Source organism: Narcine bancroftii, unplaced genomic scaffold (assembly GCF_036971445.1).
Source record: "Narcine bancroftii isolate sNarBan1 unplaced genomic scaffold, sNarBan1.hap1 Scaffold_158, whole genome shotgun sequence".
NCBI lineage: Eukaryota > Metazoa > Chordata > Chondrichthyes > Torpediniformes > Narcinidae > Narcine > Narcine bancroftii.
This window is the reverse complement of record NW_027211893.1, coordinates 8384466-8393133: the sequence shown is the minus strand read 5'-3', so window position 1 is coordinate 8393133 and position 8668 is coordinate 8384466.

Genomic DNA, 8668 nt, shown 5'->3' with positions numbered 1-8668 from the left:
CCCATATCTGATTCCCCGCCTCTGTTTCCCCGCCTCTGATTCCCCGCCTCTGTTTCCCAATATCTAAGTCCCCGCCTCTGATTCCCCAACTCTGATTCCCCACCTCTGATTCTCCAGCTCTGATTCCCCACCTCTGATTCCCCAGCTCTGATTCCCCGCCTCTGATTCCCCGCATCTGATTCCCTGCATCTGATTCCCAGCCTCTGATTCCCTGCCTGTGATTCCCAACCTCTGATTCCCCACCTCTGATTCCCCATATCTGATTCCCCGCCTCTGTTTCCCCGCCTCTGATTCCCCGCCTCTGTTTCCCCATATCTGATTCCCCGCCTCTATTTGCCCACCTCTGATTCCCCACCTCAGTTTCCCCATATCTGATTCCCCGCCTCTGAATCCCCAACTCTGATTCCCTGCATCTAATTCCCCAGCTCTGATTCCCCGCCTCTGATTCCCCGTGTCTGATTTCCTGCCTCTGATTCCACGCCTGTGATTACCCATATCTGATTCACCGCCTCTGATTCCCCACCTCTGATTCCCCATCTCTGATTCCGCACATCCCATTCCCTGCCTCTGATTCCCCGCCTCTGATTCCCCGCCTCAGATTCCCCGTGTCTGATTCACCGCCTCTGATTCCCCACCTCTGATTCCCCATCTCTGATTCCGCACATCCGATTCCCTGCTTCTGATTCCCCGCCTCTGATTCACAGCCTCTGATTCCCCAGCTCTGATTCCCCGCCTCAGATTCCCCGCGTCTCATTCCCTGCTTCAGATTCTGATTCCCTGCCTCTGATTCCCCATCTCTGATTCCGCACATCTGATTCCCTGCCTCTGATTCCCCACCTCTGATTCCCCATATCTGATTCCCCGCCTCTGTTTCCCCGCCTCTGATTCCCCGCCTCTGTTTCCCCATATCTAAATCCCCGCCTCTGATTCCCCAACTCTGATTCCCCACCTCTGATTCCCCACCTCTGATTCCCCACCTCTGATTCCCCATATCTGATTCCCCGCCTCTGTTTCCCCGCCTCTGATTCCCCGCCACTGTTTCCCCATATCTGATTCCCCGCCTCTGAATCCCCAACTCTGATTCCCTGCATCTAATTCCCCAGCTCTGATTCCCCGCCTCTGATTCCCTGCCACTGATACCCCGCCCCTGATTCCCCACCTCTGATTCCCCATATCTGATTCCCCGCCTCTGTTTCCCCGCCTCTGATTCCCCGCCTCTGATTCCCCATATCTGATTCCCCGCCTCTGATTCCCCAACTCTGATTCCCCGCCTCTGATTCCCCAGCTCTGAATCCCCGCCTCTGATTCCCCGCGTCTGATTCCCAACCTCTGATTCCCCACCTCTGATTCCCCATATCTGATTCCCCGCCTCTGTTTCCCCGCCTCTGATTCCCCTCCTCTGTTTCCCCATATCTGATCCCCGCCTCTATTTGCCCGCCTCTGTTTCCCCGCCTCTTTTTCCCCATATCTGATTCCCCGCCTCTGAATCCCCAACTCTGATTCCCTGCCTCTAATTTCCCAGCTCTGATTCCCCGCCTCTGATTCCCCGTGTCTGATTTCCTGCCTCTGATTCCCCGCCTCTGATTACCCATGTCTGATTCACCGCCTCTGATTCCCCACCTCTGATTCCCCATCTCTGATTCGGCACATCCGATTCCCTGCCTCTGATTCCCCGCCTCTGATTCACTGCCTCTGATTCCCCAGCTCTGATTCCCCGCCTCTGATTCCCCGCGTCTTATTCCCTGCTTCTGATTCTGATTCCCTGCCTCTGATTCCCCATCTCTGATTCCGCACATCTGATTCCCTGCCTCTGATTCCCCACCTCTGATTCCCCATATCTGATTCCCCGCCTCTGTTTCCCCTTCTCTGATTCCCCGCCTCTGTTTCCCAATATCTAAGTCCCCGCCTCTGATTCCCCAACTCTGATTCCCCACCTCTGATTCCCCAGCTCTGATTCCCCGCCTCTGATTCCCCGCATCTGATTCCCTGCATCTGATACCCAGCCTCTGATTCCCTGCCTGTGATTCCCAAACTCTGATTCCCCACCTCTGATTCCCCATATCTAATTCCCCGCCTCTGTTTCCCCGCCTCTGATTCCCCGCCTCTGTTTCCCCATATCTGATTCCGTGCCTCTATTTGCCCACCTCTGATTCCCCACCTCAGTTTCCCCATATATGATTCCCCGCCTCTGAATCCCCAACTCTGATTCCCTGCATCTAATTCCCCAGCTCTGATTCCCCGCCTCTGATTCCCCGTGTCTGATTTCCTGCCTCTGATTCCCCGCCTCTGTTTACCCATGTCTGATTCACCACCTCTGATTCCCCACCTCTGATTCCCCATCTCTGATTCCGCACATCCCATTCCCTGCCTCTGATTCCCCGCCTCTGATTCCCCGCCTCAGATTCCCCGTGTCTGATTTCCTGCCTCTGATTCCCTGCCTCTGATTACCCATGTCTGATTCACCGCCTCTGATTCCCCACCTCTGATTCCCCATCTCTGATTCCGCACATCCGATTCCCTGCTTCTGATTCCCCGCCTCTGATTCACAGCCTCTGATTCCCCAGCTCTGATTCCCCGCCTCAGATTCCCCACGTCTTATTCCCTGCTTCTGATTCTGATTCCCTGCCTCTGATTCCCCATCTCTGATTCCGCACATCTGATTCCCTGCCTCTGATTCCCCACCTCTGATTCCCCATATCTGATTACCTGCCTCTGTTTCCCCGCCTCTGATTCCCCACCTCTGTTTCCCCATATCTAAGTCCCCGCCTCTGATTCCGCAACTCTGATTCCCCACCTCTGATTCCCCAGCTCTGATTACCCACCTCTGATTCCCCATATCTGATTCCCCGCCTCTGTTTCCCCGCCTCTGATTCCCCACCACTGTTTCCCCATATCTGATTCCCCGCCTCTGAATCCCCAACTTTGATTCCCTGCATCTAATTCCCCAGCTCTGATTCCCTGCCTCTGATTCCCCGTGTCTGATTTCCTGCCTCTGATTCCCCGCCTCTGATTACCCATGTCTGATTCACCGCCTCTGATTCCCCACCTCTGATTCCCCATCTCTGATTCCGCACATCCGATTCCCTGCCTCTGATTCCCCGCCTATGATTCACCGCCTCTGATTCCCGGCCTCTGATTTCTCGCCTCTGATTCCCTGCCACTGATACCCCGCCCCTGATTCCCCACCTCTGATTCCCCATATCTGATTCCCCCCTCTGTTTCCCCGCCTCTGATTCCCCGCCTCTGATTCCCCATATCTGATTCCCCGCCTCTGATTCCCCAACTCTGATTCCCCGCCTCTGATTCCCCAGCTCTGAATCCCCGCCTCTGATTCCCCGCGTCTGATTACCGGCCTCTGATTCCCCACCTCTGATTCCCCATATCTGATTCCCCGCCTCTGTTTCCCCGCCTCTGATTCCCCACCTCTGATTAACAATATCTGATTCCCCGCCTCTGATTCCCCACCTCTGATTCCCCGCCTCTGATTCGCCAGCTATGATTCCCCACCTCTGATTCCCCGCGTCTGATTCCTTGCCTCTGATTCCCCGCCTCTGATTCCCCGCCTCTGATTCACCACCTCTGATTCCCAGCGTCTGATTCCCCGCCTCTGATTCCCCATCTCTGATTCCCCATCTCTGATTCCCCATCTCTGATTCCCCAAATCTGATTCCCCGCCTCTGATTCCCCAGCTCTGAATCCTCGCCTCTGATTCCCTGCCTCTGATTCCCAACATCTGATTCCCCACCTCTGAATTCCCATATTGATTCCCTGCCTCTGATTCCCCGCCTCTGATTCCCCAACTCTGATTCCCCGCCTCTGATTCCCCAGCTCTGATTCCCCGCCTCTTATTCCCCGTGTTTGATTCCCTGCCTCTGATTCCCGGCCTCTGATTCCCCATCTCTGATTCACCGCCTTTCATTCGCCACCTCTGATTCCCCATATCTGATTCCCCGCCTCTGTTTCCCCGCCTCTGATTCCCCGCCTCTGATTCCCCATATCTCATTCCCCGCCTCTGAATCCCCATCTCTGATTCCCGGACTCTGATTCCCCACCTCTGATTCCCGGACTCTTATTCCCGGCATCTGATTCCGGCCTCTGATTCCTGGCCTCTGATTCCCTGCTTCTGATTCTGATTCCCTGCCTCTGATTCCCCATCTCTGATTGCGCACATCTGATTCCCTGCCTCTGATTCCCCACCTCTGATTCCCCATATCTGATTTCCCGCCTCTGTTTCCCCGCCTCTGATTCCCCGCCTCTGTTTCCCAATATCTAAGTCCCCGCCTCTGATTCCCCAACTCTGATTCCCCACCTCTGATTCTCCAGCTCTGATTCCCCGCCTCTGATTCCCCGCATCTGATTCCCTGCATCTGATTCCAAGCCTCTGATTCCCTGCATCTGATTCCCAACCTCTGATTCCCCACCTCCGATTCCCCATATCTGATTCCCCGCCTCTGTTTCCCCGCCTCTGATTCCCCGCCTCTGTTTCCCCATATCTGATTCCCGGCCTCTGATTCCCCTCCTCTGATTCCCCGCCTCTGATTCCCTGCCTCTGATTCCCCATCTCCGATTCCGCACATCTGATTCCCTGCCTCTGATTCCCCGCCTCTGATTCCCGCCTCTGATTCCCTGCCTCGGATTCCTAACATCTGATTCCCCACCTCTGATTCCCCATATCTGATTCCCCGCCTCTGTTTCCCAATATCTAAGTCCCCTCCTCTGATTCCCCAACTCTGATTCCCCGCCTCTGATTCCCCGTGTCTGATTTCCTGCCCCTGATTCCCCGCCTCTGATTACCCATGTCTGATTCACCGCCTCTGATTCCCCACCTCTGATTCCCCATCTCTGATTCCGCACATCCGATTCCCTGCCTCTGATTCCCCGCCTCTGATTCACCGCCTCTGATTACCGGCCTCTGATTTCCCGCCTCTGATTCCCTGCCACTGATACCCCGCCCCTGATTCCCCACCTCTGATTCCCCATATCTGATTCCCCGCCTCTGTTTCCCCGCCTCTGATTCCCCGCCTCTGATTCCCCATATCTGATTCCCCGCCTCTGATTCCCCAACTCTGATTCCCCGCCTCTGATTCCCCAGCTCTGAATCCCCGCCTCTGATTCCCCGCGTCTGATTACCGGCCTCTGATTCCCCGCCTCTGATTCTCCATCTCTGATTCACAACCTCTGATTCCCCACCTCTGATTCCCCATATCTGATTCCCCGCCTCTGTTTCCCCGCCTCTGATTCCCCACCTCTGATTAACAATATCTGATTCCCCGCCTCTGATTCCCCACCTCTGATTCCCCGCCTCTGATTCGCCAGCTATGATTCCCCGCCTCTGATTCCCCAGCTCTGATTCCCCGCCTCTGATTCCCCGTGTTTGATTCCCTGCCTCTGATTCCCGGCCTCTGATTCCCCATCTCTGATTCACCGCCTTTGATTCGCCACCTCTGATTCCCCATATCTGATTCCCCGCCTCTGATTCCCCAACTCTGATTCTCCGCCTCTGATTCCCCAGCTCTGAATCCCCGCCTCTGATTCCCCGCGTCTGATTACCGGCCTCTGATTCCCCACCTCTGATTCCCCATATCTGATTCCCCGCCTCTGTTTCCCCGCCTCTGATTCCCCACCTCTGATTAACAATATCTGATTCCCCGCCTCTGATTCCCCACCTCTGATTCCCCGCCTCTGATTCGCCAGCTATGATTCCCCACCTCTGATTCCCCGCGTCTGATTCCCTGCCTCTGATTCCCCGCCTCTGATTCCCCGCCTCTGATTCACCATCTCTGATTCCCAGCGTCTGATTCCCCGCCTCTGATTCCCCATCTCTGATTCCCCATCTCTGATTCCCCATCTCTGATTCCCCAAATCTGATTCCCCGCCTCTGATTCCCCAGCTCTGAATCCTCGCCTCTGATTCCCTGCCTCTGATTCCCAACATCTGATTCCCCACCTCTGAATTCCCATATTGATTCCCTGCCTCTGATTCCCCGCCTCTGATTCCCCAACTCTGATTCCCCGCCTCTGATTCCCCAGCTCTGATTCCCCGCCTCTTATTCCCCGTGATTGATTCCCTGCCTCTGATTCCCGGCCTCTGATTCCCCATCTCTGATTCACCGCCTTTCATTCGCCACCTCTGATTCCCCATATCTGATTCCCCGCCTCTGTTTCCCCGCCTCCGATTCCCCGCCTCTGATTCCCCATATCTCATTCCCCGCCTCTGAATCCCCATCTCGGATTCCCGGACTCTGATTCCCCACCTCTGATTCCCGGACTCTTATTCCCGGCATCTGATTCCGGCCTCTGATTCCTGGCCTCTGATTCCCTGCTTCTGATTCTGATTCCCTGCCTCTGATTCCCCATCTCTGATTGCGCACATCTGATTCCCTGCCTCTGATTCCCCACCTCTGATTCCCCATATCTGATTTCCCGCCTCTGTTTCCCCGCCTCTGATTCCCCGCCTCTGTTTCCCAATATCTAAGTCCCCGCCTCTGATTCCCCAACTCTGATTCCCCACCTCTGATTCTCCAGCTCTGATTCCCCGCCTCTGATTCCCCGCATCTGATTCCCTGCATCTGATTCCAAGCCTCTGATTCCCTGCATCTGATTCCCAACCTCTGATTCCCCACCTCTGATTCCCCATATCTGATTCCCCGCCTCTGTTTCCCCGCCTCTGATTCCCCGCCTCTGTTTCCCCATATCTGATTCCCGGCCTCTGATTCCCCGCCTCTGATTCCCCGCCTCTGATTCCCTGCCTCTGATTCCCCATCTCCGATTCCGCACATCTGATTCCCTGCCTCTGATCCCCGCCTCTGATTCCCCGCCTCTGATTCCCTGCCTCGGATTCCCAACATCTGATTCCCCACCTCTGATTCCCCATATCTGATTCCCCGCCTCTGTTTCCCCGCCTCTGATTCCCCTCCTCTGATTCCCCAACTCTAATTCCCCGCCTCTGATTCCCCAGCTCTGATTCCCCGTGTTTGATTCCCTGCCTCTGATTCCCTGCCCTGATTCCCCATCTCTGTTTCACCGCCTTTGATTCGCCACCTCTGATTCCCCTTATCTGATTCCCCGCCTCTGTTTCCCCGCCTCTGATTCCCTGCCTCTGATTCCCAACCTCTGATTCCACACCTCTGATTCCCCATATCTGATTCCCCGCCTGTGTTTCCCCACCTCTGATTCCCCGCCCCTGTTTCCCCATATCTGATTCCCCGCCTCTGATTCCCCAACCCTGATTCCCCGCCTCTGATTCCCCAGCTCTGATTCCCCGCCTCTGATTCCCCGTGTTTGATTCCCTGCCTCTGATTGCCCGCCTCTGATTCCCCTTCTCTGATTCACCGCCTTTGATTCGCCACCTCTGATTCCCCATATCTGATTCCCTGTCTCTGTTTCCCCGCCTCTGATTCCCCGCCTCTGATTCCCCATATCTCATTCCCCGCCTCTGAATCCCCATCTCTGATTCCTGGACTCTGATTCCCCACCTCTGGTTCCCGGCCTCTTATTCCCGGCATCTGATTCCGGCCTCTGATTCCCGGCCTCTGATTCCCTGCTTCTGATTCTTATTCCCTGCCTCTGATTCCCCATCTCTGATTGCGCACATCTGATTCCCTGCCTCTGATCCCCCACCTCTGATTCCCCATATCTGATTCCCCGCCTCTGTTTCCCCGCCTCTGATTCCCCGCCTCTGTTTCCCAATATCTAAGTCCCCGCCTCTGATTCCCCAACTCTGATTCCCCACCTCTGATTCTCCAGCTCTGATTCCCCACCTCTGATTCCCCAGCTCTGATTCCCCGCCTCTGATTCCCCGCATCTGATTCCCTGCATCTGATTCCCAGCCTCTGATTCCCTGCCTGTGATTCCCAACCTCTGATTCCCCACCTCTGATTCCCCATATCTGATTCCCCGCCTCTGTTTCCCCGCCTCTGATTCCCCGCCTCTGTTTCCCCATATCTGATTCCCCGCCTCTATTTGCCCACCTCTGATTCCCCACCTCAGTTTCCCCATATCTGATTCCCCGCCTCTGAATCCCCAACTCTGATTCCCTGCATCTAATTCCCCAGCTCTGATTCCCCGCCTCTGATTCCCCGTGTCTGATTTCCTGCCTCTGATTCCACGCCTGTGATTACCCATATCTGATTCACCGCCTCTGATTCCCCACCTCTGATTCCCCATCTCTGATTCCGCACATCCCATTCCCTGCCTCTGATTCCCCGCCTCTGATTCCCCGCCTCAGATTCCCCGTGTCTGATTCACCGCCTCTGATTCCCCACCTCTGATTCCCCATCTCTGATTCCGCACATCCGATTCCCTGCTTCTGATTCCCCGCCTCTGATTCACAGCCTCTGATTCCCCAGCTCTGATTCCCCGCCTCAGATTCCCCGCGTCTCATTCCCTGCTTCAGATTCTGATTCCCTGCCTCTGATTCCCCATCTCTGATTCCGCACATCTGATTCCCTGCCTCTGATTCCCCACCTCTGATTCCCCATATCTGATTCCCCGCCTCTGTTTCCCCGCCTCTGATTCCCCGCCTCTGTTTCCCCATATCTAAATCCCCGCCTCTGATTCCCCAACTCTGATTCCCCACCTCTGATTCCCCACCTCTGATTCCCCACCTCTGATTCCCCATATCTGATTCCCCGCCTCTGTTTCCCCGCCTCTGATTCCCCGCCACTGTT